The following is a 19,113-nucleotide window of genomic DNA, read 5'->3' on the forward strand; positions in this document are numbered from 1 at the left end:
TTACTGCACTAACATTCTAATGAGAATACTTCAAGTAAACCGCAACGCTAGTCTTTTATACGGAAAATGCCTCTTAGAAATCCGACGATGTGTATGCGAGAATGAATGTGCTGTTTGGGAATATGCTCTCGTCTTTTGTTTTCAAACTCACAGGCAAGCAAGGACATAGCAGAGAGACGCATTGGAATCGGTCAAAATGTAAAATGTTTTCCTCGCGTTTTTCAGCACGATCCAGCAGCGAGTTGTAACATTGCGTGGGTGTAATCAAGGACTGGGGTTCCTTTCCACACTGTTGTTAAGATGAGTATAAGAAATACTAGACACGAGCTTTTCTGGTATAATTTTATATGATATGGAAACCCTCTTCCTTTTGAGACACGACATGCCTTTTTTTGTAAAGCCCTGGTGTAGAGAAATCGTGTAACGAAGCTTACTGCTTTGGTCCCCACCTGTTGTGCTTTGAAGGATCTGCAATGGTTTGATTTCCCTTTCAAGAACAACACATCCATACGGCGCAACGCTGCAGATAACAGCGCATAACATCTCTCACCGTCAACCTCATCTCCTCGAATAGCTCCAGTATCACACGAAAGCCGGTTTTGTGGAAACAGGGGTGCTACAGTTTCCTTACAAAGAAACAAAAAGTTTTTGCTTTGCTGTATAGGGACTTCTTGGTGCTGTAACTTCAGCTATTTTACAGCAGAGCTTAACCTTCAGCACCGCGGACAGCGACTACCATTTAGCAGTAACTAGTTTGTCATAAATCCTAGGCAAAGACAAGTCATCTCAGGCCAGAGGGATTCCCTTAGCTCAGTCCAGTTATCCATGTAAAGAGAGTAAGTAAAGCTCTTTTTCTGTGATGATAGGTTATAGTGAGTCCAGACAAGAAAAGCATTCGTCTTAGGGACTCAATCCACCTTTTTTTTTTTACCAAGTTCTTTATCCTAGTTTCCTATTTAAACTTTGTTTAGCACAGAATAGAAGGCATATCTGACAGACGTGCAGCAATTGTAAGTGTTCTTATTCACCACACCAGAATTTATTTGATGTTTGTTAACAGGTAGTGGGTGTGAATCTGTAATAACTAAGTGTGAATATGTGCGGATATGTTCTTACTGGTCAGAGAGCATTCACAAAGTACTTGTTTAGTTTATCATTTCTAAGCACACATCTTGTCATGAGATTTAGATTGTTCTTCTTAAAGAGCAAATAAAACAGCTATATACATCTAGATATACAATCCACATATATTTGACCAGAAATCAGTGTATTCTTGAAGACGGAATAAAAGTCTTAGTCATATGCACGGCTTGAGAAACAGATTTTTTATCATCTCTCCTCCCAGTCAATGCACACACAAAGTGTCAGGCATTAGTGTGTTGTCATACTCAATAGTATATATCAATCTTTTAACCTCCCTTTTTCTGAGGTCCTTTCCATTCATTTATACATAATATATACTCAACATTCTAGTTTCATTTGGATGAATAAGGGCTACAAGGCACAGTTAGATATTTGGGACCTCAAAGCCACCCATCGATTTTCTAGTGGCTTTATTCAATACTGTGTCTCACAGAGGCTGGAGCCTGTCCAGACAGGCACAGGGGTGAAAGGCAGGATACACCCTGGATAGGACGCCAGTCCATCACAGTAGACACACAGACACGCACACTCACTCCAGGACCAACCTTCTCAAAAGCCAATTAACCTATCAGTATGTCTTTGGACCGTAGGAGGAAACCACGGTCACATGAACGCAGGAAGAACAAACAAACTCCACTCAACCCAGGGCCCAGGCTCTGCAAGGCTGCCACCACTGCACCACCATACCAACTCTGGGACATCAAATCACCAAGACTCATTCAAAGGTTCTTACCAGAGTTAGAATGTAAAAGCACAAGACAGAACAGGACATGATATGGATCCTTTATTGATCAATAGGATTGTTTAATGTTAATAGATCATCCCTACATATGAATGTCTTTGCTGCCTCCAACATTCATGACATCATTCCAGGTCTCCTGCCTTAACTCTAGTACTGCACACCAGTACTAGTCCCAGACTTTCGGGGACTGAAGTGTCTTCGGGTCCTGTGTCATACGCCAGTCAGCTCAGGTTTATTTTATCATCCGCACAGGAAACATAGTAACTCTGCGCTTCTGCTCGGAAAACGGTAAATGATCCACTCCTTTCCTCTCTTTGATCCAGGTGTGTACGATATATATCGGCAAGACTTTATTTTAAAAGTGGCCAGAATTCTCCGTTTCTAAAGTGAATTTTGTTGTTGCTGTTGCTCCCAATCTCAGGGTGTATTCGCAAGCTCAATTACCCTGGTGAGAGGAAGCCGGCGGGTATGCCGTTCATCTCTTCTCTGTACACTAACTCCTCTTTAGCGCTCAAATTCAGAAGAAATATCCCGTTCTGATCATGACGTTTTCCCATTAGCCTTCAGTTTGTTTTCATGCATTCAAAGGCGTTCGGGTTTTAGCAGGAAATATGAATGGGAGAGTAGGTGGTGGAGTTCAGTCTAACCTCGCGGGGTATTTGCCATTGGAAAAAGAAACAACCTTGTACAAGAGAACGAATTCCATTTTTTTTCATCTCATCACACAACGAGGAAATTGTATTTGGGTTTTACGTTTGTCTGTCACACCACCTGATATGCGCTCTTGGGAACAAACAGATCCCCCACAGAAAACAGAATGTCCACAAAAAAAGAACAAATAAGGTGAACACGTAATGTTTGATATCGAGTACTGAAAGAAGGAGCTTCAATGGGGGCAATACAACATCTATGTTATTGTGGTTATCGGAAAACGTTGTCGAATAAGGATAAAACAAATCAATTGTACAAAAGCCGAAATGGGCACAATGATTCAAAATTGCACTAAATGTCGTTTTTAATAGAAGATTATTATACATCTAAGCTTCCAAACCTGTATAATAATGAGAAGGAGATACATTGACAGCAGCAGTAATCAGGGGTGTGCTACTAATGTAAGTCTAGCTGGGCTTAGTGAGTGAATGACTGTAAAGTAAGCTACACACAGTACATTACAACGCCTAGTGCGTAATAACGTAAACTCGGAGTGAAGCCCGGGCAAGGGCTTCTGTTCCTGACGTCCATTAATTCACCCGGAGTCCCACGCCTGTCGATTTGCGCATATAACGCCTGATTTTCGACAAAGAAATGGCTTCTGAGTCAGTTTGGGGGGTTTGCTGTCTTTTGACCACAATTACACACCCAATGCACAGGAAAACCCACCTCATTTTACAAGAGGGCTACTTATCAAAAGAAGAAACCCGAGCAACTGGAATGAGGCTCATTTAATTCTTTGATTTTAGTAAAAAGAATTGCATATCTGTCGAAAGCATACTCGGTAATGGGACTTCAGACAATGTACTGGGTTCTTCACTCTGAAGCACCGTTTTCAAGGAAACACACCCATTGGAGATCCAAACAACCTCCTTTTAATAGGAATGCATTCTATTCTGTGCCCCATTAAAGCTCATTTGAGATTTGATTACATTAGGTCACATATGTACGATTAATGTATAACCCTGGGAGTCCTACGAGTGTTTATACGGTTTTCTCTAAGGTCGAATGTCAGGTTTCACTGGAGAGAAACGAAGAAATTACTCTTCTTTCATGCAGACTGATCTCCACGTTGGGCCTTTTTCAATAATACTCTTAGGCTTAAAACGCCATCTTTAGTTTGTAAAATATGTAAAATATCACCTTCCAGTTTTGATCAATACAACAGTATTGAAAGAAACCTTCTGAAGTCGAGTTTTTAAATGTTGTTAATAGGTTCAGCGCGCGGGAAGTGCTGGGAAAGACTTGAGTATACAGTAGCTTTTGGACGTGACGTTGTCACTTTACTTTCAATATATTTAAAGGTTTAATGGTTTATAGACATAAGATACACTACGAGATTATATGGTGTATCCTGTATATGATGCTCTGGGCAAGACTGATACAGATACAGACTGATGATTTTATGAAAGCGATTTTTAAGAACATGAAGTGCATTATGTTTTATTATTATTTTGACGTGTAATGTGCTTTTTTTTATTTTGGCACCTTCGCGGATTCAATGAAAATATTAATGATGTAAACAAGTCAAATTACAATGGTGTGGTTTCGTTTCCATTGTGTGATCGTGACAACTAAAATTGGATAAGGAATATCTCCCAGTTTATTTTTAGCTTTCTCCTGCCGATATCTCGCAGACGAGAACTGGCACGACTGACGCGATGGCATGATCTAGCAGCAAGATTTTCTGAAAGAACTATGCAATGTGACGTGTCGAATCTCCTGTAAACCCCCTAAGATAAAGCGATGTCTTGCCCTTCTGAAAAAACAGCCTTTTGCATTTGGAACTGTGTGCTGATCCAAACGCGACCGCCGCACGCTCAGAAAATACCCAGTTTCATTGTGAAAACTGGAGTACGGTTTCCGTGTGAATGGGAGATACTGCCTCTTTAAAAAGAATGCTCCTGCTGACATTTTCATTAATCCAAAGAAAGCTCCATTGAAACTCATAGAAGCTGTTGGGGATTTTCACTGAGTCTCCAGCTGCATCTGGCGACCCCATGCGATGAATTACCCTCATTGCAAGTACCGTAGGCGCCCCTCATTGATATTTGTTACCGCTGTTCTGACTGAAAGGTTCGCCACTGCAGTGTTAATGACACGCGGACCCAGACAGAAGGACGTCAAATGCACACATACCCTGTTCTTAACACAGCCGACCGTGAAGTCTATTCATCTGTTGCTCTTCATTAGAGGTTTCGTGAAGGTATCAAATAAGATATTGGGGGGGGAAACAACATTGGTATAATCGGCTGCCCGTTTGAGACAACGCCTTGTTAGATTTGCACGCTCCATAAAACTGGTCAAATACAGTATTTAGCAACTGGCAATTTATCTCGATATATCAACAATAATACATACATTAATTGAGTTTTCTTGGTTTATACTTTTTTCTACTAATACAAAGTAAAACACCGACGAAGATTTTCCAAACATTAGATACGTGTTTTATATTCATAATGATTAACAGCAGTGTAGCAATCTGATGTTATTCTTCTTTCAAACTATGCTCACTAGCAATTCTGATTTTTCTTCTCTGCCAGCGGTTGTGTGCATTCATTCAGCATTGTTCAGCCTGCAGAGCTGGGCATATAAAACAGTCGTGCATATACTGTAGGTTAAAAATAGCAACAACCTATTGCGACAGGCGCTGCCCTTTTTCTAAAACGTCTATTTCAAGAAAACGTTTTCCCCTGTGTGCAGAGAAATCGTGCTTTCTAAATAAAGTACTGTAATCACACTGCTCGTGACTGCCGAGGACGACTCGAAGAATGCAAATAGTGTAGAAATACAGACTATATTTGAAAAAAGGAGAATCTTCACTCAGGTTTCGTACATAGTTCTTGTGTGATATTTGGCCATTTTCTATGTAATCACCCGTAAGATACAAATAGTGATATCCAAATTGCTCATTATTATTATTATTATTATTATTATTATTATTATTGTTGTTGTTGTTGTTGCTGTTTCTATCTCCGATGCAATACGGATACTCTGTGGGAAGCTCTTCTGAGTCGATTCCGTGGGAGAGCGCGGCTCGTGCGTGGGCACAGGCAGCAGAAAAGCCAGTGCAATAGCTTCTTCTGTTATTGTCACTTCGGGAAACGAGACTCTTTGCCTGACAAATATACAGAATGAGCCCTAAGGTTTATCAATACCGCTTTGCCTTCGTGCAGAGAACAGCTGCCCAGACAGAGAGAAAACAGAGGGATGTGATCTCGCGTTCTTTCAGCTGTATAAGGCTTGGGGGAATAAACGTTGCATTCATAAATTAGAAAATAAACGCATTGTCTTAATTTTTATAATTACGCAGTGGAACAACATGTCAGTATGTACCGACCCTTGTCTTCTCGTTTCACCTGCAGTGTTTTGGGGGGCAAATTTCATAACAGCTGGAAAAGCAGCGAGTCCAGTAGAGACGTCTTTTATGATCAACTATAGGCTGTAAAGTGGGAGAATCTAAACGTGACGTCAATGCCTAGTAACTGACGCAGCCCTGAGCAGAAAAAGATCTTTTTTTTCCTAGGCAGCAAGCTTTAATTATTGCATTTTACTGAATCTTCTGTAAGCTAAATGTATCACGCCATAAAATGCACAATATAAACGGACACGTAACCGTACGATTTGAAATGACATTTCAAGATAAATGTATTATTGAAAAATACAAATAAAGGGTTTTGCGTGGGAATGTCTATTGTTGTTTTAACGTGTTCCTTGCAAACCAGCACAACAAAGGCTCCCTTATTCTCTTTCTCCCATACCGGTCTTATGCTCACTGAAGCGGCAACTGTTTAATCGTTTCGCGGTATGATTTCGGACGGGACAGCATCCAGACTTAAACCGGCAAAAAAGAGAGAGGACGAGATCACTGAAGTCAAGTAGTCTGGCTTGAGAAACGAGACCCAGAGTGAGAGAAAATAGAAGGCGTTCGGTTTAAAAAAATCTCTGCAATGATGCAACGAAGGGAAGTCAGATGCTGTAGTGCAGTTAGAGAAGGAAAATTAATGTACATTTAATGCTTTTCACGTAACGTTCCTGCGAGATGCCTTTGTGAGTGTTTTTTTTTCCCTGCGTACTAAAAATAGCACCAGGATTTGATCGTGGTCCAGAAATAGATAGAGGGTTGCACTTGTATAAAAGGAGCGCGACTCTAAGAAAACTTGGACAGGCATGCGATGTTTGCAACAGTAACAGGGGATGAATTGCTTACTTTTCACACACTCATATTTTCATACACATGCAGACATGCGTTCGCATACATATATGAGTTTATTATTTCTTGTGTTTTCCTGTTTGCAGCTCGTCTTCTCACACCGGTAAGTAATCCGTGCACGTGCAAGGTTCCTAGGAAATAATTTGAGTGTTTAGCGTTCTGCATGATCTCTCCGTCTCCTTCCTTTACCAGTGTGCGTGTTGTCGTGTTATGCATGTCTTTATTGGGGCGGTTGTTTTTATGCATGTGTATAAAATCAAACCAGCCTTTCTTGCAGATGGGGAATCACCATGACGGTAAATCCGTGAATCAATAGCGGCTGCAAACTCCTTTGTCTGTCGGCGCTGTTGAGTCCCTTTTCACATTTTTTTTTCCCCCGCAAGAATTTTAAAGCTTCCTCATGGAAACCCCTCTGATGGGCGCAAAAGAGCACTCGACCTTTTCAGTCCGAAACGGAACAGTAACATAACACGCAAAGCGCTGTCGGAAAAGGGGGAACACGCCAGCTTCGAATCAAGGGGGACCCGAGAGCTGTCCAGAGTGGAGGTGCTGAAAATAACTGAAACGGCGGGTAGTGATTCCGCGTAGTCCCCGCAGAACAACGCGTTTGGAAACTATCAAATTCCACTTCGGTGAAATTCCAAGGCTGCAATTCAATAGACTGTCACCAGAGGAGCTGTCCAGCGGCACAGTATTAGAAACTCCTTATTAACGGCTGTTAAACTGTGTCTACAAATTAAAAGTAGGCTTATCTTACGCTTAAAAGTCTGCTTTGCAGATTCTTCCCGCTTGCGTCTTTTTGAAGAGATTCTGCCTGGTGATGTTGATTTTCAAAAACAGGAGGCTATAGGCAGCACTGTTCGGATTAATCTCCCACCCACGTCATCATTTTTTGTTTTCTGTAAGTACTCCAATCTTTGGCATACCACAGCATTTTATATCCCTTTCGTTTGAAATTCTTAGTCATAGCCTTACTGCCTGAGTTGGTGGCGAGGTTAAACTGCCGTCTGTCCCTTTCATTCAGCGATGCTGTTGTTGTAGCTATGGAATTTGCTGTGTTAAATCGATAGTGCTACACTAAGAATGACCCTATGGTCTTCCTTAAACCAAGGACAATTTCCCCGATGAGCGAGAAACAACTGCATTTCTTTGAAAGTATATATATATAAATATATAATCATTAAGCAAGAAAAGTAATTGCACAATGTTCGCGGGAGAAAGAACAAATTCAACCAGTCTGTAGACCTCTTTATTATTAGTGTTTTGTGCACTGTGTGAACTGGTAACTTTATACTGAGTATTAGAGTACAGCAATGTAAAACAACACACGCAGGCAAATCACATCCGTGAGCTAGTTCCACATCTCAGCATTTATACTATAACAGCTACTGCATTAAAAAGCAGGGGCTGTGAAACAGCAGGATTTTAAAAGAAACGGAAACATCTATATCGATGTTGGTCTTAGAAATCAAATTCAATCTGTAATGCAGTGTGATCGTTTTTGTTCTGCTAAATGGAGACTGGTACGCTATCTTCGTAAAATTTGCTTTATGTATTTGCATTTTGCAATGTAAAAATGACCATTTCCCCCCGTGATATTTGCTTGTCTTTAATCCCGTGCTTCTTGGTCGTATTTACAGCCTCGTCAAATTAAGACAAGGGTGGGAATCTGTTGCTGTCGCTATTTTTCCACGTTCTCAAATCACAACAGTTGTCACAATCGTTATCTATGCCTTTTTTGTGTGTCCCAGTGGTGTTGTCGGTGCGTGCATTTTTGTGTGTTGACTGCGAAAATACATTTTTATCTGTTTTCACCTCTCATAAACTCCTTGCCATTCTGCCAAAACGCATAATCCAGACAGGGCAGGATCCTCTTAAATAATTCAATGCTGGCGGTGTAATTTTAGTGGAAACAGCGCGGATTTCCAAGTCGTGACTGCGAGAGTGAGTAATGCGCGTTGGCTGCTGCATCAGGGGCTCCAGTCACTGTACATTCGAAACAGAGGGGAAATCGTGACTTACTTGAGACGTCCGTAAATGAAAAGACCACCCAATCAAAACAACACCAGGGTGGTATCGGGGCTGGATCTTTTTTTTTCCTCTACTGCCCTTGCACCAAGTTGTAGAAGGGGAGTTGGGTGATCCAGAAATACAGAATTACCAAGATCGTGACCCTCCCACTCAGTACAGTAACTTATATACAATTCCAGAGAAAGGGATACCGGGCTTTGTAATGTTTTCTGACTAAAAGAAAACACAAAACTATAGCATGGCCTTGCAAGGAAAAGGACTAGGAAATGGATCAAAATGGTAAGTGGGATTTAAATAAAACCCTTTGACTCATTTGGAAGACGCGTATTAATTGTTCTGCGCCAACTTGGACGTGGGGTGCACTTTTGAAGGAGTTCATTGACGTTGAATGATTGCATTTTCGAAGTTTGGATTTGCTTCTAGGTTATCAGTATCCCAAAATTTACATTGTAATTTTCCTTATTGTTATTGTTATGGAAAACAAAACAAAAACAATAACATCTGTTTATAGTGATAAATGCAAACTCTTGTACCTAATGTAGTCACATTGCATCTCTTTATATCATATTATAGTTATTTTTTTTTTAAAAAACGAACTGTTGCATTGTCCTGTATTACCAGTCTCTTGTTCTTAATGAATCTTGGACAGGGATTTTGGACTTTTGACTGAGATGCTTCTGATGTAGTTTATATTTGTGTCTGAGCTTTGCGTAACGTTGCTATACATTCCTTTTAAGGTCGTTGTAAAGTAATCTCTTGGTTTATGAGCTCTGTATCCTTCTGTATGTCTATTATTACTGTTTTTTTTGTTGTGTTGGAAGACTGATGTATATGGTATGGCTTTCACAAGATGATTTGCATGGCGATGTAGAATAATCTGCACAGTCTCTCGTGGTCTTATTGGTGGGGATAAAAGTAAGAGAAATCAATTGGTCAACCGTAAATAATTTTATCTTTTTTCATATAATCAGTATCGCAAATTGTGGGATACAATTTAGTGTTTTTTTTTTCAAAAAGGGGGGTCCTGATGTGAGAAGGGCCCTGATTGGTGGGTGACGATTTTTTGTGTGAACCAATGAGACGCCGTGCTGGTCTCTATTTATTCAGTGTGGAAGGGGGGGCGCGTCTCTTCACGCAGAGCTCACAGGGCTGCAGCAGCAGCTCCTGCAGCCTCCAGCGACACATCAAGAGGATGTTATACTGAGATCAACTAGAACAGTGGTGTTCATTTTTTAAAAAAATCACTGTTAAAAAAAAGTCAAGCACTTTTAAAACGGCCGCATCGTCGTCCGTAACAAAATGAAAGAAACTAACGCGAAGGAGTAAAACACCGTGGACACCAGCGCTTAGTTACCGGGACTCGGATATGGCCTTTTTGGAAAACCCCTGTATCTAGTAGACCGCGCTGAGTTGGAGAAAGACTTGAGCGCAAAAAAAAGGCTCCAACATCTCACTTGCCGTTTGCTGGACAGAATGAAGTCTGGGGCGTTTGGAAGAATTCGGGACTCCCGTGCCCTCTGGATGTTTTGTGGGGGTTGACTGGATAAGGAATGTCAATGTCCTTCGCGAATCTTTTTGCGGTCTGGGCTTGCTGTTTATAACTATCAAGCCGGGAAGCCCTTACCCCAAAAAGCATTTGCGGAGGGCGCATTCGCCGACTCGAACGTGAAACCGAAGAGTGATCGCTTCGCTGGCTTCTTGGATTTTTTAACCCCTTCGTGTTGTTATTATTGTTAAACCCCTCAGATTTCCAATTTTTCCAAATTCCCCAAAACGATCCACTCTACCTTTTCCCCTCCCAGCCTCGAGTATCCGCCCGACTGCTTGTTTTTTTTTTAAGTTCCCAACTTTCTTAAGAGTCCACTTTGTATCCTCCTTTGAAAATTATGTTTCCAAATTGTCAAAAGAAAAGACGTAAATCCCGTACTTTCCTAAGAAAAATAAAATGTCAGAATTTAAAAAGCAACCATCACCACAACAACAATAATAAAAGTAATAGACACATACACAGATGACCCCACGCTGACGGGATGTTTCAGTTGCACATGGGAATACGGGAGATAGCCGGGGTGAGAGTGCTAAGACTCACTTTAGAAAACACAGCACAGCAAAAATAACACGGTTAAAGTTTGAGGCACGACAATCCAACAACTATGTTAGCCCAGCAAAAAAATATACATAGGAATAAACAATTCGACACGAGCCGTTAATCTCCATACATTCATATGCACACGACATTGACAATTTGATCTAAAATAAATGCTCAACAAGGCAAAGAAGCAGTTCCTCTTAATAATGTCGTACGAAGCAGACAGCGCAGTCACCTGCTGTGTGGCCACTGTCTGACACACACTATATTTCACTACACTACGGCATCTCCCCCTCACGCAGGTCTGTAGGCACATTTTCTATACCTACACGTGTCTTTCTTTCTCTCCTTTTCTGATGTGATTATTTCATCTATTTAATCGAGTTTCATTTCTTAGAATCTTCCACACTTAGGTTCTGGAAAACTTGCGCAGCTGACTCTCAAAAGCTGACGTTCAAACAGAACAGCAGTCAGCCGTGTGTGAAGAGGAGTATAACGGGGTAAACATGCTAATTGATTAGAAATACAAAACATATTTTTCCCTGTGCAAAAATAACGTCAGATCAAATGGTCAGGTATTTACTCCTCAATTTTCCAGCCCTGATGCATTTTTGTATTGTCACATCAACCTAGCCACGTAACACCCCCCTCTCCTGCAAAAGACAAAACAGATTGAAACTCAATTGAGGTACTGTTCAGAAGAGTAAAATGATAACAAGCTAATGACACTATATTTACCGCGAAAGCAAAAACAAGCCTTTTTTTTAAGAAAGGCAAAACACCATTCCACACTGAGCTGTGACTGACTACGTATGGAAACCTGTTAACGTTATGCTGATGTCTGCTTGTTTACTTTCTTGATCAATTATTTTATTTCAAGCAGAACTGTATATTTTTAATAAACCCACGAACAGCTTTAATACTTTTTCTTAGCATAATCATTGTATTAATAATCAATTTGTTGCTATTTATTAAACAAGAGGTAAGGAGCGTTAGGCCAGAAATAAATACGACTTCCATCGTAATATTAACTTATCTTTGAGTGTATCCAATCACACACACAAGCACACACAGTCACACACACAACCACACAGTGCTATATATAAGACCCTAACACTCTACACAATTGAAAAGTATGATGAGCATTACTGAAGTTTACACACACCCTAACATCAGCTCATACCCAGGGAAATATAAATAGAGACGTACTTAACTTCTATATGAATCTGAGGGGAAAAAACAGACTTGTACCGAGAAGCATAACTGGATCTGAGGATGGCACGTGTCATCAGGTTGTGACAATGAAAACTATAAATATTGTTACTTTGTTGGGAGGAAGAACGTATTTATTTGAAAGGAATACGTCTGTAAAAATTGACCTCCACAGAGGTGTGGTGTTTTCTTTTAAGTTATTTCATAGTGGATACAATTGAACACCACTGAATGGACAAACAGCCCGGTGGTCTACAAAGTAAAAGACGTCCCTTTAAAAGGCCCAGGTTGGTGGGGATTTTGAAATCCAGCATGCTAGTAGACACGCAACAGTGTGATCCTATTTAAATCATAACGTTCAAATCACTTAGTTCAAGCAGAGTTGAAAAACGTGAGTTTCATTTTATGACACTCCACGTTAGTCACAAAGGGTGATGACTGTGTTATTTAAAAACAACAAAGTGCATACATAATTTATGTGACTGACCGTTCCTCATCTTAAAAAAAATACAATAATAAAAATCTTTGAGGCTTCATAATAGTGACTTCCCCAAAAATACACAATTATTCTCCTAATTAATTAATTAGCCCCTACTCTCTTGTCCCCTCCCGACCCCCACACAACACGCAAGAGTTGCTGGGGAGAGCCGTAGCCTGTAACTGAAACTGGCCGAGTTAGTGACAAGCACTGTGGCACTGGACGTCAGTCTTCATAAGACCATACTCACTGACAGGAATAGAAATGATTATGATGTTATCAATAATAATAATTATAACAATAACCTCACAATAAATTACCTTCTGTAAATCAATCTCCACTGATCACCCACTGACTCAATTGCAGGGTTAATACTTGCAATTGTCCATAGCCTTTAACATGTTTTAGAATCACCAGTAACTCCATTATTATTATTATTTTTACAGTCTGTATACGGACTTCAGCATGTTCTTCTGATAGATCAACCGAAAAGTATTTTTTTCTCTCGAGTGGCGTAGATTCAATGGTAAAAAGATAACCCCCCCCCCCCCCCCCTTAAACCATTTAACAGGACATAAGGAATGCAAACTAACCTGTTTCCATTCCTCCTTTCCTCTACGTGCTCGGAAGAAATCCGATTTTGTTCTTTGGTTCACGAGAATAAAGATAACTTGTTTTAAATGTGGAGAAACGTAGGAAGAAACATAACTTTTGTCTAGGCTCACTTTTTATTTTTTCAGTTGAGTGATACATCACGATATTTAAGTTTAAAAAGATTACTTCAGTACCAAACCCTCAACTTTTATCGCTTACTATTTGCTCTTGTTCCCAAGTTGACTGGCCTCCTGCTGTTACCAATATCAGAAGCTATTCATACAGACGGGTCTAATCTTGAAAATTTAAATATGAGAGCTTAACTTCATGCCTACGAAGTGACTTTGTACGGAGTTAATTATAGGATATAGTGTGATGCTCGCAAAGATGTGTAAAGTATGATGATTCACATGTAACAAACAACCGGTCAGTTTTAATGGAAACAGAAATGTTAAACTGCGAATATTGAATTTGTTGATGTGAAACCCGACACAACGTGGAAGGAGGGTAAAACAACATACTTTTTTAGCATATAGGTGGAGAAAAAAACAATTACATTTTACCTGTTTCACTCTTTGTTTCGCCTTAAGAATATTAATTCCTAAAGCTATTGATATAAGTTGTGTGGTTCTGTTGTTGCTTTTATCTTTTTTTCTGGCTGTTAATGTAGTTTCCTCTTTTGTCATGCTGTGAAATTATTTCAGTGCCCCTTGTTGGGCAACTTTTTCTTGTTTTCTCCTCCAAGTATCACGTTGTGCAGTTTTTTTTTGTTTCCCAAAGGACTCAGTTCAGGGATCATTTGAGCAGGCAGATCTATAATGATGTACGCGAGTAGGCATTTTAGGAACCTGGAGCAGCGAGTTTTTAACCCTAGAGCCGCCGAGCTGTAGCACCTTTCCACGCGCTTTGTGCAGGTGTGCAGGACTTGTTACGGCGTGGGTGACTTTACGCGCTAGTCCTCAGCCGGTGAGTAGCTGGTTCCCCTAACCCGCAGAAGATAAACGTGTTACTTTACGAACTTTAGAGTCAGTTCTGGGCTGTTCAGGGTAACTATTTAAAAACGAAAAAGTACAGCATTTCCTCGCGAACGTATCGCTTCATCTCTTCGCGAGAAAAGCACGTTTTCAGATTTCTCACTTCACCCTTACTTTCCTTTAGGCTACAACAGCATTGCTGTTCGTGTGGTTGGTGTCCCCGGAGCTCCCCAGAAGTTCAGCGGTAAAGACAGAAAGGATTCCAGGATCCTATATATCCACAGCTTTCTCCAGGACACAGGTGAGTGCTCCCTCTAATGTTCTTTTCCAAGGACAGGCATTGTTGCAAAATTACTATAAAGGATAATGCTGTTTTAAGAGACCTTGTTTTTAATGTTTAAGTGAAGCGAATTTCTTTGGTCAGGTTTATCTAGATAAGCATAGATGAATTGAGATACACATGACTAAGCCTGTACTGTACATTCAGTGTGTGTACAGCTTTTCAAAAGTTAAGGACAGCAATCATAGGCTAACACAGACTAATCAAAGCCAACAGATTTACACATAACCAATGTTCTAAAGCCCGAAGGCTAGAAGCCCAAAAGCCAATCCTTAAAAACTGGCAAAGAGAAAGTACACAGAGAGAAACTCTTCAAAGTTAATTCAGCTTTTGTAGTTGTGCTATAATTTGAAGGAGACAAAGAGAGATTAATTGATTGATTTCTTGTGAAGGTGGCAGTGTTTTAAAGTGGTAAGTCAAAAATATATGTTTGCATTTCAAAGTGCAAGCATGAAATTGTAAATGAGCTCTTATTACGTTTCAGAAAAGATACCAAAAGTTATCTTCTACTCGTCCACTCAGATACGTTGCAAAACTGGAATGTGTTTTCCACCCAAAAAGTCCAGTGAGTGTTTCAAGGCAACTTCTTCAGTTTGGAACTTAGCTTTTGGTAAATCGCTCCTGTGAAATCACTGGCCATGTAGATGTTGAAAGTCTTCTATCTCGCTCGTAAAATTAGACTGAGTTCAGCTGTAATCATTGGAAACTAGGGCTGGAATTTGTGAATCTCTGCAAAAACGCTCCAAAGGATAGCAGCTATCTTTCATGACATGACTAATTAATTTATTTAATGTGCACTCAAAAGCAGAATTTTGACTTTTTATTTTGTTTCTAAGAAAATCCCACATGCCTTGAGCCTTAACGTTTCATTAGTAGGACAGGAGATTGAATGGTGGGCCTTCAGTACAAGAAGTGTGAAAGAGATTCAATCAGGCTCAAACTGATTTGTTTAGCAGCCACACATGCTGTTGGAAAATGTGTTATTTCTTGGATGCTAGAAACTGGAAGATGAAAATTGTTGGTGCAGATTGTTAATTGTGTTTTCTTCAGTGTGCATAGACTGCGTGTATTTGTGTATGGAGTAGGCTATAGGGCATTAATACTCGTTCTCTTCCTACTTTGTCTTCACTTACTTAACTTGTATCCGTTACGACAGGAGTTTCGTAGATTAGGCACAATAACGAGTACTAAATTTCAACCGTGTTACAAGCTACAGCATGAGATAAGACGATGAGTCACATTATGTCTCCCAAAGTATATATATAGAAGAGCTCTCATTCTGAGTCTACGTCTGCTCCAGATGGACTATAATTTCATATTAATGGCCAGTGTAAACAAAACCCTTAAATGACGAAAAGGAAATCAAAGACAGGGATCAACAATTTATCCCGCATATTTATATTGACAGTTAGTTTTTGACATTAATTTCCTCAGCAACAGAGGATTTATGTTTTCATGTGAAAACTAAGTAATACAAGTTTGTAGGCAACAAGTGTAACAACTCGAAGGATGTATTGAGTTTCCGCAAATTCCACCATACGATTTCAAGGCTCAGAGATGGAGTGATGATTAGGTTACTGAAGCAGATGGAGCTAAGATGCTACATCGCCACCTTACTGGGTCTAGTATAGAAATTCTCTAATTTGTGGCCTTCTGTTTAATGTTTGTGAGGAGCAGGCCCGTAGTGTACCACAGTGCTGAGGGGCATCAGTTTCACCAGTCTGGCATGGATTTCAGATGGTGTTTAAAGATGTGATTGTTACTCCTTGTTTTTGAAACTGGTACTCTGGCTTTTCAGGAAATAGCAGGATGAGGTCCTTGGATCAATTAAATACTAACTTGGAAAAGAGCTAGATAGGCCCAAGGGCCTCCTCTTGTTTGAAACCTTCAAAGCTGTGCTTAACGCAGGTGTTCTGGAAACTGACTCTGATTTTCTAGGTCTATGAGAGTTACACAGGACAGAGAACTTGGGCTGCTAAAAGACACATTAGTTTTTGGCAGGTTGAAGGTAGATTACAGAAATAAGGGTTTACAGAATAAGCACTTTCTTGCTGTCTAAGGTATAAACAACTTGCTTTTTAAGATGTGAAAGGCCGACAAATTTGTTCTGTTAAGTAATTATTCTATTGTAGTGAAATCCTGTGCAAGTCTTGTTGTGGTAAAACAGGCCTGCTTCTTCACTCTCTTTAGTGTCCCATATAAAGATAGTATAGAACATAAATATGTTTTTGAAAAAACAGTGAAAGGCATTCTAAAAACGATTAACTATTTTGTATTAGCATTGTAATCTACAGCTGCAAACAAAAGCTCTTGTTTTAAAAAATTACATTCATGGCATTTATATTGATAACATCCTTGTAATTTCCAGTGAATTTATTTTTTTTATCATTTCAAAATTAAAATGTATATTGCCAGTAACTTGCAAATATGGCTATTTTCAGATAAAATTAAAACAATAATTATGAAATCCGCTAATAATAACACCTTTAAAGTGAAATTCAGTCATAGTATCGTAGTAAAGGAGATATGTGGAAGGTAAATGTAGAATAGAAAAATTGGACTTTTATTTTTCTTGTTTATGGAGTCTCAAACCTTCTGTGAAACTAGAGGGTCCCTATTATACAAGCAAGTACTTTAAAATGTGAACAAAATAATGGAAGATAAGGTTGCTGCAATTAGCTTTTTTATTCTCCAGCATTTATTTTTCTAGTTTGTAAATAAATCTGCTTACTTAGAGGTAAAGAGCCGCTCCTACTACAGCATAAATTGCAATTAATAGAAACTGCCAGAAATGCAACAAAGGTGAAAATTGAAATCTAAACAAAAAGCAGAAACATAAAAAGCTAAAACTAGCAGGAGGAAGAATCCAAAAATATAATTTTCCTTGTGTTTATGTATATATAAATACATACATGTGCATTATATGTATTTGCCTTGTAGATTTACGTACGTTAATTTTTACCATTTCATTTACTATGTTTTAATATTAGCACTTTTCAGTACATATAAACACATAAAAATATTAAACTGAAGAACAAATCTTCAAGAAACTGCACAAAAGTAAAATGCTACCACATGTCCCAAGAGCACTGATCACACGTCACGTTCTGGCTGCTGTATCGGGAACACAGAGACACCTTTACTGCACCTTAGGTGGACACTTTAGGAGCAGAAATACCCCCAAATATTGAGGCAGACATACAGAAGCAGTTGACTGCTGAAAATAGCATTGAGCCATTGGCTGTCCAGAAATGCAAATGTGATAACTAACGTATTCCAAACTGTGCTTTAGAAACTAAATGCACATACGTCAAAATCGAAGAAAAAAAAATGCATGAAACAGGATGCACGTCTGAAGTGAAACAAAATAAATGTCACCAGTTTAGGGAAAAAATGTTGATAAAAAGACTGTAGTGCATGACTTACAGTTGTCTGTATTTTGTTTTTTACTCCTTACTGTTGCACTTGTATAGAGGAGCCACTATGCCAGTGCAGAAGCTGGTCATTTTTGGAGATCAGAGGGTGGGACCCCAGTATTCAATAAAAGAGCTGTTCCTGCAGGGAAGTCACTCACAGAATGCAAACAAAATTGATACATATCAGGCTCTCTCTGAGCACACGAGAAAAAGTAACATGGCCAGCTATAGATACCCTCTCGTCTAGAGCTGGCGAGTCACAGTATACATGTGGAACTTAACGTGTCTTTGTTTGAATTTTGTTTAACTTTTGCTTCAGTGCAGTTCTACATCTAGACAAAAAACATACTGTATGTGTTGTGATTCTATTCTCTTAATTTTAAATATCACGTTCGCAGCCTTAGATGGATTCTATCATTTGAGGGAGTGTAGGTGCTTCAGGGAGAGGTCTGGGTGGTGCAAAATGTTTAATTGTACTGTGTATAAATCCACTTGGTATTGTAGTTATTATTACTGTTGCTATTATATATTAATTAGCACTAATAAACATTACACTTAATAATACCATTTCATTGCATTTACTGTAGGTAAATTGGCACAAAGTAGTATATCAAAACCAGTATGTTACAGAGTGCAATACGAAGAAAAAGGATTTAACAATTTACCAGCTGCAGACAGAATTAAACATAATATAACAATATTCAGATATGGATTTCAGTAAGTTACACAGTGTTTTAGAAATGCAATGCAGGGTACAGTGCAGGTAGCTACGTTAGGTAAGATACTAGCCTGGTTTGCAATACAACACTATTACACTGCACTATAGAACAGAGTCATAAAACTGACAGGTGCTGAGACTGTTCTGCTAATTAAAAACCTATGGAATTTTAGGAACTATTTCTGTTTTATGCAGTATTTTCAAAAGCTTGTTACATGAAGCAAGTGCTGTTTTGATTGGGAAGTTGAAAGAGGTTTAATAGATTAATTGCACATTTGCACCTTGAAGATAGATAACAAAAATAAACTATGATGAAGTTTTGTTAAAGGTCTTTGAGGAAATGACAGACTTACATATTAGAAAAGGCTGTTTTGCCCAAAGAGCCATAAACTGCATCTGAGCAAAGGTGTTCATAGAGAACAGAGGCAGATGAGCTCTTTTGTTCAAAAACA

At 39.3% G+C, this 19,113-nt stretch overlaps 1 long non-coding RNA gene across 4 annotated transcripts in view; it reads left to right on the top strand.

Moving 5' to 3' along the window:
* The first annotated feature begins 6,659 nt into the window (after positions 1 to 6,659).
* Positions 6,660 to 19,113, top strand: part of LOC148645427 (uncharacterized) — a 61,388-nt gene continuing 48,934 nt past the window's right edge. For all 4 annotated transcript variants that reach the window (XR_015928077.1, XR_015928078.1, XR_015928075.1 and 1 more), the window contains exons 1-3: positions 6,660 to 6,912; positions 7,193 to 9,119; positions 14,372 to 14,488. This is a non-coding gene — a long non-coding RNA (uncharacterized LOC148645427). The remainder of the gene's footprint in view (positions 6,913 to 7,192; positions 9,120 to 14,371; positions 14,489 to 19,113) is intronic.

This window comes from Lepisosteus platostomus, chromosome 18 (genome assembly GCF_059453375.1).
Source record: "Lepisosteus platostomus isolate fLepPlt1 chromosome 18, fLepPlt1.hap1, whole genome shotgun sequence".
NCBI classification, from domain to species: domain Eukaryota; kingdom Metazoa; phylum Chordata; class Actinopteri; order Semionotiformes; family Lepisosteidae; genus Lepisosteus; species Lepisosteus platostomus.